We start from the raw sequence: 23960 nt of genomic DNA on the forward strand, positions 1-23960 counted from the left end.
AATTTTGGGAAACTTTAACGGTGCTACCAATTTTGCAAAAACTCACCCGAATTTACTGTGTTGAGTTGGCATTGTACAGAAATGGTCAGCCATATTGGTCTAGAAATGTTAATTTTTTTTATTTTTATTTTTTTTTTCCATGTATACAGGGGTAACACATCGTACTAAATATGTAAAATCATATCTACATGGGTTTAATTACAGAAACTAATCAAATATTCTCTAAATAATGAAAACAAAAGAATAAGACTATAAGAGCAAGAAGCAATTTAAATATGTTCAGGGAACATTTTCATCTCCAGAATTAAGGATAATTTTAATGTTACATCATTGCCTTTTCTCTTTTACTTTCTTTTTTAGTTTTATTTTAGGATTCCCTATTTTTAATGTTCATACAGAGATTTCTTTAACTGAAATACTGAATAGTTTCTTTGGTGTGAAAAACTATAAAAGTACACAGGATCCTAATGAGATAATTAATAATGTGAAATAGGAAGTAAAGGGCTAAAGGTGTAGGGAAAGTGAGAAGGGTGGGGGAAAGGTAATAAGGGAGAGGAAAAAAATATGAGAAACTGAAAAAATGGAAATAAAGTGTTTGTAAATGGGGAGGGCAGGAGGGGGTGAAGGGAGGGCAGGGACTAGGGGAAAAAATGAGAATCAAGACCTATTATGTAAAGGTACAGAATCCCAATGATGAATGTAACTGTATTGTATACCTAGATTGTACCAATAAACTCAATAAAAAGAAAAAGAAAAAGTAAAATACTCACCCAAGAAGAAAAAATATGATGTATACTCAGAATACCCCTAAGCAGCTACAACAATCACACAACTAGGTTTATAGCTGGCCTAGACTCTACTGTCAAAGGCATTAAGTACACAAAATAAGCTTGTTAAAGATATGACTATCACATTTTGGAAAATAGGATCTCAGCTTCCAATAATGCCATTAAATTCTTGGAACAAAGCTTTATTAAATGCTGTTGGATATTTAACAAAAAGAAGCAATTAAGACAGAAGGGTTGAAAGATCAAACACAGCCTGGTCAGCTCAGTGACTTAGTGAAAGCTTGTGTTAAAATAAATAAAAATAAATAAATAAATAAAACAAAGGCTAAGGATGTAGCTTATCTTGAAGGTCCTAAGTACAATGCCCAGAGTGCAATTAAAATAAGATAAAATACCTATTGTATTCTTGTGAAAAGGAATAAATCAGAATTTGTAAACAGCTCCCTGATAGCTAAAAATAAGGTATGCCATGGGTTAATATCTAAGCTCCTTTGAGCTCTAAAATTACTTTTTTCTTTTCTCATTACCACTAAGTTAAAGATTCTCTTCACCTCCCTCCCTCCAGAATAATTCAAACAATTTTTAAATATCTCTTATAGATCTCTTCTCCCTTCAAGATTATATATTTCTTCCTAATCAAAAGAAATCATAGCTTTCCCCTTTATAGGATTCTCAAGCATTCAGGTTACCCTAATCTAGCTCCCAAGAGTCACTTTTCAGAACTTTATCTCTCACTGTTTCTCAAAGCGAACTCTCAACAGGTGGAGTCACTCGCATCTGAAAATGCCACATGGATATTTTCTCCTTCAGCCTTGTATTTGCCTTTGCCCTGCATGAGCCATTTGCACTCCTCTACCTGAGAGTAGTCAAATTCTATACAAATTTCAAAAACCAACTTTATCTGTTCCACAAAGTCTTTCAGATCACATTAATCCTCTATATTAGTCATTGAGTCCTTCTAAATATCTTAAGAAATCTTATTTTTAGTCATCATTGACTATATATATTCTACTTATCTATCTATCTTCATAATTATCACACACAAAGCCTATTCCAAATTATGTTCAGGGGCCAGGGATTTAGCTCAGTGGCACCATGCCTGCCTTGTAAGTGCAAAGTCCTGAGTTTGATCCCCGGTACCTGAAAAAAAAAAAATGTTCAACAGATAAACTTCCACTTAAAAAAAAAAAAAACCTCCATTTCAACATTCCAACAAATTGATATCAAAAGATTTGCAAAAATCAAGTTCCCCCACTTTTCTAATAGCAGGAGCCATTCACTTCACAATTATATTACTGAATTTAAACATGACAACTAAATAATTGAAAGCCTTCATTCTGGCATGCCTATAATCCTGGCAAGTACAGAGTTTGAGGTTAGCCTAGAACTAGATTACATCCTCAGACCCTGAAAAAAAAAAATGGAAGAAAAACAAAAAAAAAATTTGGGCTATGGTCGTCAAGTAATGTAATTTATTCAATGAGCACTCACTGAACATCTAAATACCCTATCTACTACATATACAATAGTAGCTAAGATACAGTTACACGATGAACACCAGTTATATTAGTTACCAAGAATGCAACTGGAAGAAGTCACCTAACCAAGATCTCTCTTTATGTAGCCAAGTGTGCTCTCCTCCATCAGCTCTAATTCAAAAAAAAAAAAAAAAAAAAAAAAAAAAAAAAAAAAAAAAAAAAAAAAAAAAAAAAAAAAAAAAAAAAAAAAAAAAAAAAAAAAAAAAAAAAAAAAAAAAAAAAAAAAATTAGTTACAGGACACTACTCACAGAAAGTGAAAATGTTACTTTAGTCTTTACTACAACAACATTCAAAATGCCATTGCAATATATAGTATCATTATGTGGGGTACTAATCAATAGGTGAAAATAAATTGGCAAGATAAGATTAGCTAAAGCTGTGAGAAGCAGTGACATTCCAAAAAAATTGGTTTCATTTATTTAAAGTTGATAGTACAGTACAGTACTGGTAGACATGAAATTGCCATCTACTGGATGTTCACTACATAAACAAATTAGGGCTGTTACCAAAGTACATTCCAAAGTTATCAGGATACTTAAAAATTTTTAATCCTACAAAAATACTGATACAAAACTCATTTATGTATTATCCTCTTCTTAAATTATAATATGGTACAGATTTAGGACTACTAATGTCCCCCCCCTTTTATTTTCCTGGACATAAAGAGACAGGGTCTCTTTATGTAGTCCCTCATGGGCTCAAACTTAGGATCCACCTACCTCAGCCTCCTGAGTGCTGGATTTACAGCTTTGTGGCACCACCGAACTTAATGTCACTTCTAAAACAACAAACTATTACTCTAAATGACTTCAAAACCCAGAAATGAAACTGAAACTTCTCATTTTGTAGACTATCAATGCTGTGTACACTATCTGTGAGATGTATTCATCTTTCATTCCTACAGCATTGATATACCTGAAACGTAAAGCCTGCAACATTACAGCAGAGTACACAAAAGCCACAAGTGCACACAAGATAGAAAGTATGAATTTCAATCTTGTGTGAAACACCAGCTTCTACAAGTAGATATACAGTGATGGCGCACACCTGTAATCCCAGCACTTGGGAGGCTGAGGCAGGATTGCCGTGGGTTCGAATCCAGCCTGGGCTACACAGTGAGTTCAAGGCCAGACTGAAATACATAGTGAGACTGTCAAAATAAATAGTAGATATACAAATATGCATCTATAGTGCTATGTATCATTAAATATCACATAACACTGGTAACCTGGAGTTATCTGTTAGGCAAAGATGAACACCAGAAGTTTCATTCTAAGGAGATCTCCATCTCAGGGTGGAAAAACAGTGAAATTGAATTACTTCATCTAAAGAGCCATTTGACACATTAAGAGCTGCGAACACATCACAAATATGGCAGTATCTCCTAAGTCAATACAGTGTTTCACAAAGGATTTCTAGCTCTAAATCCCAGGTTCGCAGACATCAAGGCCCTAGGGACAAAGCCTGTGCCAGTGAGGGCCTACCAACCTTCACAGAGGTCAAGGTTATTATTAACACCACTAGCCTCTGAGAAAGCTGCTCCCAGCTATGAAGAAATAACCTGTGCTTTTGCAGAACAATCACACCCGGCTTCTTCCAGCCGCCTTTTCCCTGGAGCCAGCTCGCCCGGAACGACCCCAAGCCTCCACAGTGACCAGACTGCCTACAGAATTTCCCTTGGGAAAGGCACAAGTCTCCGGGGCAGCTCCAAGCCAGACCTCAGGGCCCAGGCCGGCCGGAAGCCAAAGTGAGGGCTGGGACGCCCTTGGAGGTTAATCCTCCTCACTATCGAGGACGCGGGGTGCTGGGGGACGGCCCTGGCATGGGACGGGGGAAGGGGAGCGAGGTGACCTTCCTTGCTAGGATTCCCAGGTTCGGAGCCAGTCCCTAAGGAAGCTGAGAGGAAACCTGCAAGCGCCGGGCCGGGCCCCGCACGAATCCGCTACTCACCCCGGGACAGAAACAGGCACCTGCAGCAGGAACCCACACCAGCCTCACACAGGAAGAAAATGCCACCCGGGAGAGAGCGCTTCCGGCGCCCCCCCCCCAAACACACATCGCGCATGCGCAACCCCGGCCAGCGACAGGCGTGTCCAGACCGGGAGAAACTGCCCGGGGAAGCGAGGCGGGTGCGCGGGTTACTTTGTCTGCTACCGACCGGACTCAGGCTTCCGCAAAGCTCACGTGTCTGCAAGCAGCGCTCGCCAAGCCTCCGAGTTTAGCCGCTCAGTCTCAGAAATTGAATTGGGAAAGGTACTTATGTTTATCGGCGGGCGTAGCCCCGACTATAGAGGCATCTGCTTGAGAATGCAAAGGAATTCTTCCCTAATGCCTGTTTGATTCTGATTCTTCGCCCAACACCCTATGCAAATCTTCACGCTGATACTGTTTGAACTTCAGCCAAAGCGCAGACAAGCCTGGCCACCCCTCACCATCTGCCTTTCAGGTTCTAGTGTTAGCTCAGCTTCCTCCCCCGTCTCCACACTGGCAAACACGGGGCGGGGGGCGTGATGTTTGAAAATCCTTCAGCGAAAGACTGAGCAGCCCGCTCAGGCAGGCATGGGAGTTGGAACAGAATAGGGCGTCGGGTAGCATATTTTGCATTGTGATGACTTCACTTTTTCTTTCAACTCTTCCTCTTTTCCAGAATGAGAGCCAGAGGATTTAGCTCAGTTGTTCCGCAGCCTGTCTGGAAAGCTCAAGGACCCGGTACCAAAAAAAGAAGGCCCAAGGGAACACACACTTTAAAGCCCGGGCCTTCTGAATACACAGACCGCCAGGGGGTGAGATGACATCAGAAGTTCCCAGATAAAAGATGCAACACTTCCTTCAGATTGAGGTGGTGATTCTGAAGTAATGAAATAGTTCTCCCTATCTGCTGTCTGCTGTAAGGACCCATCTTTGATGGCTAAAGAATTTTGCAGCCTGATTGTTGAATTGTTGGACTGGCAAATGCTGCTTCTATTACAGTCCCCCTCCACGCATAACCTTCAGCATGACCTTCAGTAAGGAGCTGCATTGTCAGCCCTCTCCTCCATTTTCAACTTTTTAAAATTTAAAACAGGGTCTTGCTAAATTGCCCAGCCTAGGCTGGAACTTGTGATTCTGCCTGAGTCCTTCCGAGGTGCTGGTATTAAAGGCATGTGCCTCTATGCACAGCTATGTGTCTACATGCTTCACTTACTGTTTTAAAGTTATTGCAAAGCTGGGTTTAGGAGTACTAGACTGATCAGGGAGAAAGACTGACTTAACAAGAGCTGGGGGGTTATTAGACTGGGAAAATGTTCACATAAAGTAAGAAAAACCCTGTCCAGCTAAGCATCTCAGCTACCTTACTCTTAGGCCCTAATGAACTTAGCCAGCTAGCTTGAGGTTGGGAGCGTTGCTGGGATGTAGGTCTTTCAGTGCTGAAACAGATAATCTTAGACAAAGCATAAAGCATTGGGCCCTACTAAATTTTTCCTAAAAGAAACCTACAATGAAGTGGAGCTCCTGAAATGGTTACAATTCATCTCAATTCATCTGCCTAATGTTTGAGGAATACTTGCAGAGGAAAGGAAACTGTTAGATAAGGTGATCAAGACTGACCATAAAGACTCTAGTCCAAAATAAATGCTGCTGCCATTCCCTTTCCAGTTGTTTGCCTCTACCTTTTTGGATCTGATATTTACATTTAGCAGATCCTTAGGAGATTTCTTATGTCTGGTTTTTAAGACGTCAAATGACTGTCTTTCTACATATCATACACTTGCAGCAATCACTAAAACAACTGAGTTATTCCAGAAATGAGCAGGTTGAACATAGGCTTTTCATCCCAGGATAGCATTATATAATCCCTGAAAACACAAAATACCATATTTGGCCTGCAGTAAGGGCTCAGTCATTAATTTACTACAGGATATATACTAATCAGGAAATAATAAATTTTTGTAGCCTTACTGGGCCTTACCTCTTTACTTGAATCAACATTACAAATTATTGTAGTTACTCTGGAAAGTGTGTATGTGTGTGTGTAACTCCCTCTTGAAATAGTTATGACAGTCCTCCTCCTTAGTACCATTTCTTCATTTTTATTGAATGTATGGGAGTGATGGGTTTGCTTTGTAGCCAAAGTCAGTGCACTAGAACACCTGGTAGGAGGAACGGATTCCTTAGATTAGCCATTCCCAGATTTCATTGTATGTAGACTCACGTGGCAGGTTTGGCATAATACAGAGTCCTTATTCTTAGACATAGAGGCTCTCATCCAACTTTGTAGATTTTGGTGAAGGAATCTACATTTTTATCGAAGATCTGAGATCTCTGCCGTGTGAGGATACTATGAGAAGATGTCTGTCTGCAAGCCAGGAAGAGTGCCCTCACCAGACCTTCCAGCCTCCAGAATTGTGAGAAATATTTTTTTAAAACAGCTAATCAATCTGAGATGACTCAGAAGTAGTTTTGGATCACATTTTGAGAAAATATGCCTCAGTGAGTGGAGATTTTAGTTCTGTTTTTTTATAAAAATCTCTACTCCCCAGCCCAAAAGGCCTATCTGGTTACCTGAATCAGGTACATTGAGAAGCCAAATCAAGGAGGCTTTGTCATGAGATTTGGAGTAAAATCCCTCTAGAGAGAAAAACAACTGAAACCTTTCTATAAGTAAACAGAGTAAACCTGACCCTATGATGCTTATTGGAAATAGTGCAATTCACAGTGGTTTAGAAAGAGCAAAAACTTCAACAAATAAATAGAGTTATATATCAGTAATTATGCCAGTATAATAACTATTTGGTAATCTTAGTTCTTTTTAGAATATTTCATCAGAAAATAACACTATTAAATTACTATTTTGACTCGATAAACAGAATGAATGGAGAAAGAAAAGAGAAGCAATAATACGAAATGAAGCTGAAGCCATGAGAGTAATGAAAAAAGATTAAAGTTAAGTACTTGAGCTCCAAAGGATGACTAAGGTGGAACCAAGGTAAAAATAATAGAAAATTAAAATTTCAGAGAATTTGAAGTGGAAAGACAAAATGATAGCTCCATTCTATAAAAAGCACAAAAGCTAGAGAAAGACAAAGCAAAATTTAACGAACATGTTGTAAATCTACTTTCCATGCTTTTATTTTTTTAAACGTTGTACATCATTTAAAATGTGCAAAACACAAAAGAGTACGAGCAAGTATGCCCATACCAGCTGCGTGATATGGCCATCTACCAAGTCCAACCCAGCACTATAGTTTGCTTCTCCTAGGCATGGGGCAACAGAAGCACAGACTAACCAACTGACCTGCCCCTGAATGAGAACAATTCCCCAGGGAGGAAAGGTGAGCCCAGAAAACTAGCAGACCCAGGGAGAAAATATGGACCTGGCCAGCATATCAGAGGCTCCAGTGCTACCCTCCCTGTGTAACTACGTGAGAAACAACCACAGGAGACCACTGCCAGACATAGGCCCTCTCTAAAAAGCTCAGACTGCAGGCTCTGCCCTCTGTAAGGAGCAAGTAGATCAGTGATGGCAAACCTTGTAGAGACCCATTGCCCAGACTGCAATCCAAAACCCACTTAACACAGAGTGCCAACACTGCAATTAAACCTGAATACTGATGGTTTGGTTTAGAAAAGAACAACTGTTATCCCATGCTCAGCTGCTGGGGGGACTTGCAACTTGCCTTGCCTGTCTGCTGTGGCACACCTGGCAGCCTATTTCCAGCAGAGACTAGAAGGCTGATAGTGTTTCCTATCTACCAATATGAGCAAGGACATACCTTGGCTTAAAGGGTAACCATGGTCTGAGGTGAGCCAGGGGCCTCCACTACAAGGAAGGCACCTCCAAAACTCATACGACCTAGAGTCAGTTGGAGAAAATTGTGACTGACTTGATTTCAGCTACTGAGCTTTGTGAATCTCTAGACAGCTAGCATTATGCTACTACTGTTCAATACTGTTTGTTGTTAGTAGAGACAAACTTGTTCCATTTAGTAGATATTTACTTTAGGTAAATAGTGGGTCAATATTTGGTTTGTCTTAGTGTTAAATCTCTTTTCTGAGGTTGCAGGTGATTGGGGTTTGTCAATATTCAGTTTGTTTTTTGTCACTATAATAGTTACTGATTTTATTACTATAGCCAAGGTGACATAGCTTTTGCTATTAATTGGTTTTCTTGGGATGCCAGTATCTGGATTGCCTTAGGATTATGTGTCATAAACAATACTATGGCCCATTCCTAGACAGCTACATACTGGGCCAAATGTGCTGCAACCTGCCATCCAAGTAAACAGAGGAGGCTGGATCCTGGGACAGAAGCAAAGGCTAATAGCCACACCCAGAGGACACCAAAGTAGACGTTAACTAAAGAGGTCTCCATACCAGCAACCAAGATTTCACCTATAACTAATCTGTAAGTCTCAACATAAGAAAACAAACAAGGAATATGAGAAGACAAAGCAACAAAATGCTTCCTGTTATGGCTTATTTCTAGATGTCTTCCCAAACCCTCATGCACTCATGGGTGGGGTGTTTTGGATGTGACTGGATCTACGGTGTATGAATGTGGGTTAAGGATGTGTAATAATTAAATTAGTCCACTAATTGGTTTAGCATAGCTCTAGGTGTAGGTAATGGGAAGCACCACCCTGGGTGTGGGTGGCACAAACATATAGGTTTATAGCCTCCGTGGAATAAAAGGGAAAGGGAGGCTCACAGTCTTGATTCCTTCCTGACCTGCATAACCAAGTCTGTACCATACCCCTATGCCATGTTACCCTGCCTTGGAACCAGCCAACTATGGACTGAACCTCTACAAATTCTGAGCTAAAATAAACCTTTCTTCCTTTAACTTGTGGGTGTTGACTATTTTGTCCCAACAATGATGAAATGCCTAAGACACCTTCAAAGACAACAAAATCTGCAAAGCTGATCCATGAATCATCAAAGGAGAGAAAACCAAAAGCCACATACTGAATTTATTTGAAATAATATTAGAGGAGATAACAGATCAATAAGGTATATGGCAAGCTCACAGAAGTAAACAGATAATAGGCCAGAATAGTCAGTGAGTCTTTAGAAATTCCTAATAAAAAGCTAGTAGAGCAAACAAAATGAGAGAAATCACTTCTCAGTCTTTTGAGAGAAAATGAATTACTAGCATGGAAAAGAACTAGAGCTCACAAAAAGGCTTCATTCAAATAGCAACTCAGGAAATTTTAAATTCTACCAAAACACACACAGACGCACACACACACACAGTAGAAATGACAAATGTGAAGAGTTTCAGAACTTAATCCATATTCAGCTATTATGAGTGACCATTTAACAAGTGTTATCTTTTTTTAATTTTATTTATTTATTTATTTTTTTGGTATCGGGGATTGAACTTGGGTCCTGGTGCTTGCAGGGCAGGCCACTGAACCCCAGCCCTAACAAGTGTTATCTTAAAAACAACAAAAGAACATGAAAATTGGATCCACCAGCTCCTAGATGAAACAGACTAATTAAAGTTAGTGAAAAATCAGAAGACAAGCACAAATGGCACAGAAACCTGCTTATTGAAGTAATAGAACATGTCCCCAAAAAAGGAAAAAAATCTAATATAAAAATTAGTGAGACATATAGAACCCCAAATAGCCACAAACAGAAAAGAACCTCTCCACAACACTCCATAGTCAAAGTCCCAAAAGTTCAACACAAGAGCACAATTTGAAAAGTAACAAATCAATTATAAAAGTAAGCTCATTTAAATTACAGCAGATTTCTCAATACAAACCTTAAAGGCCAAAAGAACTTGGAGTGATGTGTTTTAGGCCCTAAAAGAAAACAATTTTCAACTCAGGCTCAGATATTATGCAAAAGTATATTTCCAAATTGATGAAGAAATAATATATTTTCATGATAAAGAACACATTAATATTCCATGCAATGGGAACCTAAAATAAAAATCAAGTGTTGCTATCCTATATTCAAACTGTACTTCAAGTCAAAACTGATCAAAAGAGGCAAAAAAAGGTCACTACATAATGTTAGATTTCCCTTGCCTTAAGATGGCTGCCACATAAAATAGCAGCCTTCATGTTAAAATATGGCTTCTCCCAACAAAGGACAGGCTTCTTCCCAGCATGCCTCTTCTACCAAAAGAGTAACTAAATATGTGCTACCTCCTAACAGCTAGTGATGTCAGAGGCTCCTCCAATCTCTTAATACTACCTCACTCAACTCCACCCCATTTTAGGCTAAACCCACCCTGCTCCTATAAAAGAAGCTCCCTGTGCTGCCATGTTGCTTTTCTCTCCTTTGTTCAGAGACAGCCTGGCAGATCCTCCCTCTAATAAAGGCTTGTTGTAGTTCTGGTCTGGTCCTGGTTTTTTGGCTCTTTTACCTAACATCTGGTGCCGAAACCCAGGAGGTAGGCAGTTGATTAAGTGACAATCCCTCGTGGACCAGAGTAGATTGACCTTTTGGCCTCCTCTGGACCACATCTGCCAAGCCAGGACCTCTTCAGGGCTTTCTATCTTTGCCATTGCGGATGACACACATCCACACTGGTCTGATTTTGGCATCAGTAGATAATTAGCTTCTCTCTACTCAGGTCCTCTATCTCATTCTCATGCTCTTTCTCTCCCTCCGGGGACTTCTCAGAAATCCAAGTGCTTGATCAGAGAGACCCTCTGGGGTCACTAGACCCAGGACTGTGCCCCTGAGGGACGTCCCATTGGCCTGACTCCTCTCATTCTCCCCTTCTGGGACTGGCTCAGGGAGTATCAAGAGAGATGATGATGGCCTTCTATTTTGCCCTCCTCCTAGGGAACTAATTTCCCCTCACCTATCCTAACGTGAGCACCCAACAATCCAAACCCCCTCCCTCAAAGGCTCTTGGCTCTCTCCTGGCACAGCTTTGTTCCCTTGGGTTATTGGGACCTAAACTTTAAGTGAAAATGACTCATTTTTTATTGCAACCAAGTTTGACCTCAGTGTAAATTAGATAATAAATCTCAATGACCTGATAAATGGCAGTTTCAATTTTAACATACTGCACAATTTACACAATTTTTGTCAATGCAATGGCAAATGGTCAGAAATCCCCTACCTACAAGCCTTCTTGCCCCTCCCTCTGTCAAACCTGTTATCCCTCTCAGGTGCTTCTAGCCCTAACTATATCATCCACCCCTCCTATTCCACACCCCAACATTCTCCTTGCCAGAGCGACTCCCTTCCCATTACTACCTCAGCCCAGACTCCAAAGTGACTACTTTTGATCCAGCAGGCCCCTTTGTAAAAGATTGTTCTGCTTCTGAGGCCCCTCTTGGTAAACTACCATTTTATTCTTGTATGGTATATGTTACTGTTTGAACTTAATTGCTTAAAATTATTGTAAAATGAATGTGTGAGTTTCTTCTAGCTTTATTATTCAAGTTTGCTAATTTGTACAAAAAATTAATTTACCTTTCAATGTGTTTTTGTCTTCCATCTGTATCTGCAAGCCAACTGGGAGCTAATTTGTTTCTAAAGCAGTATAAGGTTTGTTTGTTTGTTTGTTTTGGTTTTGCTTACAAAGTAAATGGGTCCCTGTATCTCAAGGTTACACATTTTTCTACATTTCATTTAAGGCAGAGACAAACTCCAGGGCTACAGGATATAATAGGCTATTCTTATATCTCAGATGTCACTGGACACCATAAATAATCTCTGTTCTTGACCTTACACCCACCTCGAGGCAGGAACTTTGTTATCATTCCCTCCTCTAGCTAATTGACAGATGTACCTTTCATCTTCAACTTAAAATGGTATTTGAGGGTGTTTGGTTTCCAAATGTTTAATTGATGTATTTAAAACATTTCTTCTATATTGCAAATTCTTAAATTGTAATTAAGGATTAACTTGACCTTCTACTTTCTGCTTACAGACTTCTGACAATAACCATCATGCAAGATTATGCTATTGTTATAAAGCACTTTTTCTCCTGATTCTAATTGAAAGAGATCTGTTAATAGACCTGCAAAAGTTTTGACTAGCCTGAATTAAGAGATTATAATTCAATTGGCCAAATATATTTGAGTGCACTCTAGATTCATAAATTGTCTATGTTTTTCTGTGTCTGTCCAATTGTTTGAAAGTGTTTGTCCAATTATATTTTTGATCAAGATGACATCAAAGATACAAATAAATTGTTAATTTCTACAACCTTGTTTTACAGGTTAAGTAAAAAATTGTTGAGATAATCAAATGTAAACTTTTAGGTGTAGAGAGACTCCTTTTGGTAAATAAAGAAGCAGTTACTCAGAAAAATTTATTTTGGTCTTTGTTCACTAATGGGAGCCCCAATAATTTTCATAGCCTTATGGGAAGATATGCCTCACTAAATATGTTGTTATAAAATGTTTACACTGGTTATCATCAAAGGATTGAGTTCTAAATATGTTATTGTGATATATTTATAATGGTCATCTTCAAAATATAATATTTTCTGTGGAAAAACAAGGAATTATTAAAAAAGATCATTTTGATATGGAGCTATATTACAGGACATAAGGTTTCATATAATTGTAATAATTATTATTATTTTTCTGGTGTACAAAATGTATTCATGTTTTCTCACTATACAGGTCTTCCAACAATTTGTTTATGGCAATAACCTTTTGATCCAGTAGTCGCCCTTCTTTTCTGCTCCATCTACTCATAATTACAGGTACATTTGTAGGCCCATACACTGTCCTTAGGTGGCATCCTATCAAAAGGTAATAACTTAAGTAAGAGTTTTCTGGGTTTTTGTTTGTTTGTTTTTATGTATTTTTAGAGGAGAATAAATACATTTAACAATGGCTATTTTATACTAAGATACATATTTAAGTTTGTTGCAAAGATAATGTCATCATGATTGTCATGCTAAAATATTATTATGTGTGGCTCCTGATTCCAAGTTTTTTTTCTGTTAATATTCTATAGGAAATCAACTACTAAAATAACCATGACTGATAAAAATAACAGCCCTCTAACTGTATTTTAGATTCCAGGGTGCTTGCTATCCAGATAAAGTTATGATAGTTAAGTTCCTACTGTACTACTGATGTCACTGATCTTCTCTTCTGGGTGTTCAACCAGCAAAGGGCAGAGACCAACGCTAAAAGGTAACTGAGCTAAGGAGACCACCAATACTTTGGACCTGGCCCTCCAAGATCATCAAAGATCCAAGGTATGAAGGAACCTTTTCTACAACACCTTACATCTTCGGTAAGTCACCTAACCTCTTGAGCAGGAAGATTGCTGGACACCAGAGGACAAATGTAACATGTGCTAAAGGAGGGTCACCAAGAAAAAAATCTCCCACACTTTCACTGAAAGCACCAAAGTCAAACAAGGCCATGACCCATTCTAATGGCTGACGCTGACAGAGGACTCTGACACTGAGAGGCTCTACACATAGTTCCAAAATAATGCCTAAGAGACTTAACTGACCTTGACAGATAGCAAGAGGTTCATATTGATTAACACAAGTCTCTCTTTAACTTGGTCTTAAAACACCCAGCAGAAAAGATTAACCAAAAGAGGCAGTCAGTGAACAGGCACTAGTGATAGACTTTTGAGGCCCATCACTTCACCTCCCCATAAAGGGATAGATCTCCAGGTGGTAAACCAGATAACCCAGTCTCAAAAAAGGCTACAATATCTATTTATTACCACCCTCCACTATCTCCCTGTCAATATCTCAGACTGTTGGATGTTTATGTCTGTTTACTCCCACTCATTCACTCCAGTCCCTGTTCCCCTAGATTTTACCCTGTCTGTCTCAAATCCTGGCAATTTATCTGCAGTTCTGGAATCCTTCACTATGGGTCTCCCATTCCCTACACAAACCACTAACCTGACATGCACAGGGCAAAATGACAACATCATTTGCCTTACTTACTCCCTCTTTATCTCAGAAGAGTACCTGTCCAATGGCCTATGCCTGTCCAATGGCCTATGCTTCATATGCAGCCAGTAGGCATTCCAATGCCTCAACTGATCTGAAATTTTCTGTGACATAGCATTTCTCAGCCCTCCCTTGACCATCTAAACAGAATCCCAGATATTTGAAAGGATCCTTCCATGGTCAAAAGTCAACAAGAGGGTGGCTCCCTTCCTGGTCCCCTTCTTGATGGAAGTGGGGGTCCTCATTGGCATGGTGATGGGTATAGCATATATCTCTACCTCTACACATTTCTATCAGGCATTGCCAATAGAGATCTTAGAAGACATGGACAAAATAAACCAATACCTAAACACAGCCCAGGACCAGATTAATTCCCTAGCAGCTGTCCTGCCCCAAAATAGACATTTCCTCAACATGCTAACAGCTGCCCAAGGGGGAACATGCAAGGCTCTAGGTGAAGAGTGTTATTTTGTTAACCAATCAGGTATAGTCAAGGCTAAGGTTAAAGAATTACAACAATGCATCAACAACTTTAAGAAACAATGGGGTACATGAAGAATGACCCAAGACTACTCCTGGTTCCAAGAGATTATGCCATGGCTACTTCCCTTATTGGGCCTGCTGACTTGCTTGTGTCTTCTGGCCATGGTAGGCCCCTGTCTGTTTCGCTGTTTTCAAAATTTCTTGCAGGAACTCATGAGGGCATTTACCAACCAGTCACAGAACTCATCACAGGGGGTGGCACTGGCTGCTTTGTCAGAGGGAAGAAGCCCCCACCTACCACTGCCCCCATCAGATCCAGGTTTAGCCCCAACCTTTGCCCCTTTGTCAGCTTGAAGCAGCTCCAGAAGAAGAGACCTTAGCCCAACAACCAAAAAACAAAAAGCCTGGAATGTTAGATTTCCCTTGCCTTAAGAAGGCTACCACATAGAATTGCAGCCCCCATCTTAAAATATGGCTTCTCCCAACAAAGGACAGACTTCTTCCCAGCATGCCTTTTCTCCCACCAAAAGAGTAACTAAATATGTGCTACCTCCTAACAGCTAGTGATGTCACAGGTTCCTCCAATCTCTTAATACTACGTCACTCAACTCCACCCCAGTTTAGGCTGACCCCACCCCACTCCTATAAAAGAAACTCCCTGTGCTGCCATGTTGCTTTTCTCTCCTTTGTTTAGAGATAGCCTGGCAGATCCTCCCTCTAATAAAGGCTTGTTGCAGTCCTGGTCTGGTCCTGGTTTCTTGGCTCTTTTACCTAACACATAATGGTTAAAGGAACAAGCCAACAGGAAGTTGTTAGATTTCCCTCACCGCCTTAAAATGGCCCTAACTAGTGATGACACAAGTCCCTCCTAGTGATGTCACAAGCTCCCACAATCCCTAGCCACTACATCACTCAATCCCACCCCAGCTCCTATAAGCCCTACCGCAGACCTGTAAGTGCTCCCTGTCTCAGCTATATTGCTTTCTCTCCTTGTTTGGAGACAGTCTGGCAGACCCTCCCCATTATATAGGCTTATTATGGTCCTGGTCTGGTCCTGGTTTTAGGCTTTTCTTACCTAACAGAAATGATAGCAATTATTAAAATATATGCACTAAACAGTGATGCACCCAACTTCATGAAACAAGTACTACTGGACATAAAAGATCAGGTAAATATAAACACAACTATAATGGGAGAACCTCAATACCTATCTATCACAAATAGATCAACAAGATTTTTTAAAAAGTCTACAAAAATACTATAGTTGAACAAAACCTTCAAACAAATGGACTTAACAGCTTCAGAATGATCCACCACCAACAACCAAATACACATTCATCTTAGCAGTACGTGGAACTTTCTCCAAAATATACCACACAGTAGCAAATAAAGCAAGCTTAAGTAAATGTAAAAGAATTGAAATTATCGATCACTGGTATAAAAAAAAAAGAATTGAAATTATACCATGCATATGGCATAATGAAACTAGAAATTAATGACAAAAGAAAACACAGAAATTAGGCAAATGCGTGGAAATTAAACAATACACTCTTTCATAAGGCATCAAGAAGGAATTAAGACAGCTTCCAAAACTAAATAATATTTCTGGTACAATATGCCAGAATGTATGGGACACAAGAGGGAAGTTTATAGCTATGAGGGCCCACATCACAAAAACAGAGCAAGGCCAAATAACCCAATGATGCATCTCAAGGCCCTAGAAAAATAAGAACAATACAAATTTAAAGTTCATACATGGAAGGAAATTTTAAAGATCAGAACAAAATCAAATAAACTGAAGGGCTAAAGGTGTAGGGAAAGTGGGAAGGGTAGGGGAAAGGTAATGAGGGAAAAGAAAAAAATATGAAAAAATGGAAATAAAGTGTTTGTAAATGGGGAGGGGAGGAGGGGGCAAAGGAAGGGCAGGGACAAGGGGAAAAAATGAGAACCAAGACCTGTCATGTAAAGGTAAAAGATCCTAATGATAAATGTAACTGTACTGTATACCTAAAATGTACCAATAAACAACCACAAAAAATCAAATAAACTGAGACCAAAGAAGCAATACAAATAGTCAATGAATCAAAGAGTTGGTTCTTCAAAAGAATAAACAAACTAAACAACCCCTTAACCAATCTTAACAACAACAAAAGACTCAAATCAATGCAATTAGAAATGAAAAAACCGAAATCACAACAGACACAGCCAAAATTAAAAGGTTGTTCATAATTACTTTGCAAATCTGTACATCAATAAATTACAGAATTCAGAAGAAAATGATAGATTTCTAGATAATTATGAATTACTGAAGCTGAACCAAAAAGACTTAAAAGTCTTGAACAATCCAATAAAAGACAATGAAATTGAAGCAGTAATTAAAAACCAAAAGGGCAGGGTATTTAGCTCAGTGGCACCATGCCTGCCTCACAAGTGCAAGGTCCTGAGTCCAATCCCTGTTACCAAAAAGAAAAAGAAAAAAAAAAACCCTACCACTTAAGAAAAGCCCAAGCTGGGTGAGGTGGTGCATGCCTGTAATCCCAGCACTCGGGAGGTTGAGGCAGGAGTATCACTGTGAGTTTGAGACCAGCCTGGGCTACATAGTGATTTCCAGTTCGGTTTCAACTACATAGTGAGACCCTGTCTTAAAAAAGCAAACAAACAAACAAAAAACAAAAAAAGAAAAGCCCAAGTTTGATTAGATTCACTATTGAATTTTACAAAAACTTCAAAGAACAACTAACACCGTGCTCCTCAGCTCCTTAATGAAATGAAAAGGATGAAGCACTCCCAAAGTAATTCCTGGAAGCTAGCACTACCTTGATTCCAAAACCAAACAAGGATTCCATCAAAAAAGAGACCTATAGACTAGTCTTTTTAATGGATGTAGAAACCTTCAACATGATACTCGCTGTTATGACTTATATGCAGATGCCTCCCCAAAGCCTGATGTGCTCATAGGTTGTACTTTAAGAAATGACCACAGCAGCCAGCCATGGTGTTGTACACCTGTAATCCCAGCATGTGGGAGGCTGAGGCTTGGTATGAGTTCAAGGCCAGCCTGCACTGCATAACAAGACCCTGTTTTAAAGAAAGAGAGAAAAGTGGAGGGACTGAATCTTGAGCATGTAATACTGGATCATAAGTGTGTGACACTAGATTAGTCTGCTGACTGATTTACCATAGTTTTGCATGTGTATGATGGACTTACTACAGAGGGAAGACCCATACTATGTGTGGATGGAACCAGCCAATAGGCTTGCAGCCTGGATGGAATAAAAAGGGAAAGAAGATGGAAGGTTCACTACCTCCAGCCTGCTATACCATGAACTTTTTCTCTTCTGTCATGCCCCTCTGCCATACTGCCCTACCTTAGAACCTGACTATAGATTGAAACCTCTACAAACTATGAAATAAAATAAACTTTTCCTCCTTCAACTTGTGGGTATTGGGTGTTTGTCCCAGCAATGAGAATGTAACTAAGAGATTTTGGTACCAGAAGTGGTACCAATTGCTGTGATGCTACCTGACAATGTGGTTCAGAAGCCTTTGGAACTGGCTTGCAAGCAGAGTTGGGAAAAGCGTGAGATACTGACTGGAGGAAGCAGCCCTAGAATGCTGTGAGCCAAGCTTGATGGGAAATTCTGGTCAGAGCTCAGAAGACTAGATTGTTGGGAGTAATGCAGCCAGTAAAGACCAGGCCAGCTGTACCTTGAGAATCAAGAGCAAATGGCCCAGCAGAATGATTTTTAAAGTTCTGAGCTTGACCAGAAAGGAAGATCCAGTAAAGTTGCAGCCTACAAAGATGGAGCAGAAGGAAGCATGGTTGTTCAAAAGATTAGCACTAAAAAGCCAAGTACTGTGGAACTGGACAATAGAAAAGATGGCCTAAGAGCATCACAAGAACCAGCAGGACTTCATCTTTTGCAGCCTTAAAAAGAGAAAGACTGCTCTGAAAAGAGCGCAGTGCATGACCCTGGGAGTGTGAAGCTGAAGGTGCAGTGGAGACCCCAGAAGGCTGGAGGAGTCAGGAAAGTGGATCGTCTGAGGAAAACTGCAAAGAGTAAGAAAAACCAGCACAAGGATGAAGTGATGAAAGCCGAAACCATGGACAGTGACATGGAGCAAGACCACCCAAGCCCTTTGGAGTTCACATCTTTCCATGGATTTCACTGTATGTTTGATGCAGATCTACAAGTTTGCCCTGCTTTGGTCCCATTCCCTGTATCCCTTTATCTGTACTTTTTGGAATGGGAAAGTTTATCTTGTGCCATTGTATGCTGGAAATGTTTTGATTTTCTTTTTCTTTTTCTTTCTTTCTTTTTTTTTTTTTTTGAGACAGGGTCTTGATATGTATGTAGTTTCTTTTCATTTTTTACAAGGGCTCACATCTAAGCATTTCCTTTAAACTTCAGAGAAGAATTTGGACTTGATTTTTTAATCATATGCTGAAACTGTTCAGACTTTGGCAACTCTTCAAGGTGAACTAAGTGCACTTTGCATAAAAGAATGTGCATGAGTCTTTTGAGGGCTGGGGCAGAAGGTTGTGGTTTATATCTAGATGCCCAAAGCCTAATGTGCTCATAGGTGGGACTTTTGAGAGGTGATTGGATCCTTGGTTCAATAATGGGTTTAGCATTTGTGTTGGTTACTTTTCCCTCATTGTTGAGGCAAAATATCCAACACCCAAGGTTAAAGGGGAAAGGTTTATTTAGCTCACAATCTGTAGAGGTTTCAGTCCATAATCGGGTGGCTCCAAGGCAGGGTGGCACATAGCAGAAGGGCATCACAGAGGAGAAATGGTTCATGGCACCCACAGTAGCAAAAGCAACAAGAGACTTTAATAGCATCTTTCTGCTCCTTTTATCTTATCCAGGCTGCTTAGGGCTGGTAGCACTCACACCTTTAATCTTACTGCCCTTGAGCCTAGCATAGCACCATGAATCAATCATACACTCTAACTTCAGCCACCTCTGAAAAAGCCCCGTCTACAAACTGTGTGAGACTTTGGGGAGACATCTAAACAAAGCATACTTCTGTGTTGGAGCCATTCTATATGATTTTTGGGAAAAATCATGTCATAATTAAAGCATGATTAGGCACCTAGTTTTCTTGTCTACAGGCCAGTACAGGCGTGTTGAGACATAACTCCATCTTCACATACATTCATGGCTAAGACCTCAATCTCCTGTGATGATGTGATGCTCCAGGGCAGGACTACATCAGCTGGGAGGAGGCAAATCTTCATCTGCATAGTTCCTCATTGTTCTAGGATCATTACCTCACTCTCTGAGTCAATTGCTACTGTTGTTTTGCTGATGTTCTGAATAAAGGTATGGCAAGCTACCAGTCTGGGGTCTTTGCTGCCCAGAGCAGCATGGATCTGGCCAAAGCTCATCTTCTCTGGGTCTCATCTTCTGTCAATATATTAATAAATTCACCTTGTGCTGTCATGGCTTGCACATGGCTTAGGAGAATAAGACCTGATTCAGAGGTTCTAGTAACATCCCCTTTCCCTGTTCCGCACACTGCTGGGTATGGATGAGCCCATAGGCTTGTATCCTAAATGGAATAAAAGGGAAAAGAAAGGCTTGCTGTTTCCTACCTGCCATGCACTGGCACGCTGACCTGCCTTGGAACCAGCCAACTATGGACTAAAGCCTATGCAAACTATAAGCTAAAATAACCTTTTTCTCCTTCAGTGTGTAGGTGTTGGGTATTTGTCCCAGCAATGAGAAAGTCACTAAGACACTGAAAAACAAAATGTAAGGAATCATTAAAAATCATACCTCATGACCAAGTAGACTTCACCACAGGGATGTAAGAATGGTTTGATATATGCAAATCAATAAATGTAATATATCACACATAAACAAAAACTGGGACAAAAATTACATGATCATCTCAATAGATGTGGAAAACGCCTTTGACAACATCCTTTCATGATAAAAACATTGAAGGAAATAGTAGTACCTTATTGCAATTTGTTAAAAGCTACTTATGAAAAACCAAAGGCCATATGAAATGGGGAAAAACTGCTTTCTCTCTAAAATCAGGAACAAGACAAAGAGTCTGCTATCATCACTCCTGTTCAACATAGTATTCAAAACATTACGAAGAGGGCTGGGGATTTAGCTCAGTGGTTCCATCGCCTGCCTCACAAGTTGGCAAGGGCCAGTGTTTGATCCCTGGTACCAAACAAAACAAAACAAAATAAAACAAAAACAAAAACACATTAGCCAGAGGAGTTCATCAAGAAAAAAAATAGATATGCATAGGAAAGGAAAAAGTCAAATTATCAGAATTTGTAGACCCCATGATCCTCTCCATAGAAGATCTAAAAAAATCCACCAAAAGTCCCTTAGAATTAATAACCAAATTTAGTAATGTAGCAGAATTTAAAAAACCCAACAGTGTTCCTGTATACCAATAACAAACTCACTGAGAAAAAAGCTAGGAAAAAATACCATTCACAACAGCATCAAGAAAAATTAAATATTTAGGAATTAACCCAAGGAAGTGAAAGACCTCTACAATGAAAACTACAGTACTCTGAAAAGGGAAATTGAAGTGGATATCTGAAAATGAAAAGATACCCCGTGTTCCTAGATAGCCAGAACCAATACAGTCAAAATGGCCATATTTCCAAAGTTTATATATAGATTTAAAGCAATTCCAATCAAAATACCACTTTCTTCACAGAACTGGAGAAAGCAATCCTAAATCTCATATGGAAACAGAAAAGATGCAGAATAGGAAATACAACCATTGGCAGAAAAAGCAAAAGCAAAGGATGCATCACAATCCCAGACTTGAAGTTACATTATAAAGCTACTGTGATAAAAACAGCAATGTGGGCCAGGGGTTTGGCTCAGTGGTTCCGCTGCCTGCCTTGCAAGCACAAGGGCCCGAATTTGATCCCAGGTACCAAAAACAAAAATAAACAAACAAACAAAAAAAACCCCAGCAAGGTACTGGCACAAAAACAGATATAAGAAATCAATAGAGGTGCAGAAACAATGCCAAGCATTCAACTATTTGATCTTTGACAAAGGTGTCAAAAACATACACTGGAGGAAAGATGGCCTCTTCAATAGATGGGATGAGGACTATTGGCTATCCACATGCCAAGATGGAATCTAGGCTATATCTCTTTCTCATCATGTACTAAATTAAATCAAAATGGATCAGAGAACTCAATGTTAAAACAGAAACAATCTGCTAGAGAATAAAACAGGTAAACCCCTTAAAGTCATAGGCATAGGCAAGAACTTTCTGAACAAAACCCCAATTGCATAGGTAATAATATCAAGAATCAATAGGACCTTAGCTTAGAGGTACCACCACCTACCTCGAAAGCACAAGGACTTGAGTTCAATGACCCCCACCAAAAAAAAAAAAATCAATAAATGGTCATATCAAATGGAAAAGCTTTTACACAGCAAAAGAACCAACTAACAAAGTGAAGACAACCTAAAGACTTGAAAAAAATTTTTCCAGCTAAACCTCAAGTAGAAGACTCATATCTAGCATATATAAAAAATGCAAAAAATTAGGCCCCCCAAATAAAAACCCGATCAAAAAATGGGCAAGTAAAATGAATAGACACTTCACAGAGGAAGTACAAATGGCAAATATATGAAGAAATGCTCAACATCACTGGCTATTAGAAAACTGCAAATTAAAACAACACCAAGCCAGGTGTGGTGGTGCATGCCCATAATCCCAGCACTCAGGAGGCTGAAACAGGAGGATCACTGTGAGTTCGAGACCAGCCTGGGCAACATAGTGAGTTCCAGGTCAGTCTCAACTACATAGTGAGACCCTGTCTCAAAAACAACAACAAAACAAAAAACAAACAAAAAAACAAAGCAGTGAGATTGCTTCTTACTCCAGAAAGAACAGCCGTACTCAAGAAATCAAATAATAATTGCTGGTAAGGCTGTGCTGGAAAAAGAAACCCTTCTGGGTCCTGAGTTCAATCCCCAGTACCAAAGGAAAAAAAACAAAACACTTCTACATTGTTGGTGGCTATGTAAACAACAACTATGAAAGACAGTATAGAGATTCCCAAGCTTACAACAAAAAAAGTGAGCTTGGAGCATTGGTAGGAAAATGGGTGCACCTTGAGACTATAATGTTACACAAAAGAAAACTTAAATATCTCATGGTTTCTCTTATACAAGAAGCCCAAATTATAAAAAGCAAAATAAAAAATAGGTAATAGCAGGGAAGGGAATCAAGAGATAGTGGGATGGAGGAAAGGAGATGCAAAAGAATTAAGACTTATGTACATGTATGAGCTCCACACAACAAATGTGAATATTATATGCTACAAACGTACTAATAAAATTTTTAATTAAAAAAATAAAATGCACAAAACAAATTATATGTAATTTTCATGTTATGATAACAGTGCCTACAAATAATCTTATATTTCTACATAACTTTTTCTCAAGCAGTATTATAAATTGTATATTTTTATAGCTTTGCTATAAAGCATTATCTGGAGCTTAGATATTTATTTAAAATCAACAATATTTTTTTGTTTAGCTTTCATACAATATTGAAAATATACGTTCAAGTGATGCTATCTGTGGAAAGTCAAAATTATCAAAAACAAAATTGCTTCAAGAAAATGGTTTAACCTTACTGTAGCCTCATTTGCAAAATTTTAAGTCATACATGAAAAATGATGAACTTCATAGGATTCATCTGAGACCTTTATAAGCTTCTCTCTGTATCATTTTTCAAATGGAGGAAGACATAGGAAGAATTGGTAAGAATAACAAAGGTATGAATTCATTAGCCAAAACAGAAGAAACATTAGTTGAAATGTTATTTCTCAATTCCTGTAACAACAAATTGATAGATGAGACATAAAACAAGACCAGATGCTGTGGTTTTCCGGATACACTTGACTTCTGATCCTTTATAACCTAGAGCAGTTTTTCCTGTAAGTAGGTCACTTTCTTGCTCTAATTTACCTGATTCTAGGAAAATGCCCTTGGAAATATTTGGAAAATAATATGTACTGATGTTTAACATTTATTTATTTATTTATTTATTTATTTATTTATTTATTTATTTTGGTACCAGGGATTGAACTTGGGTCCTTCTGCTTGTGAGGCAGGTGGTGGAACCACTGAGCTAAATCCCTAGCCCCTTAACATTTTAAAAATTAAGATTTCATGAAATCTTCTCTTGATCTCCTTACTCTACTTTTTAGTCAGAATAAGTTGCAACCTTAAAGCATATGTAAA

At 39.1% G+C, this 23960-nt stretch overlaps 1 protein-coding gene across 4 annotated transcripts in view; it reads right to left on the minus strand.

Moving 5' to 3' along the window:
* Atad1 (ATPase family AAA domain containing 1) overlaps positions 1-23960 on the minus strand; it is a 93577-nt gene that overhangs the window by 46749 nt on the left and 22868 nt on the right. Inside the window, exons 1-2 of one of the 4 annotated variants that reach the window (XM_010604988.3) lie at positions 4278-4344; positions 2393-2437 (exon numbers count right to left, since the gene is read on the minus strand). The exons of 1 other annotated variant lie outside the window; for it this stretch is intronic. The gene's annotated coding sequence lies outside the window, so the exon portion shown is untranslated. Of the gene's footprint in view, positions 1-2362; positions 2438-4277; positions 4372-23960 lie in introns of those variants that run through there. 2 more of the 4 variants (XM_010604986.3, XM_010604985.2) reach the window with 2 other exon arrangements.

This window comes from Fukomys damarensis, unplaced genomic scaffold, assembly GCF_012274545.1.
Source record: "Fukomys damarensis isolate Sample0158 unplaced genomic scaffold, DMR_v1.0_HiC HiC_scaffold_20, whole genome shotgun sequence".
Classification (NCBI taxonomy): Eukaryota; Metazoa; Chordata; class Mammalia; order Rodentia; family Bathyergidae; genus Fukomys; species Fukomys damarensis.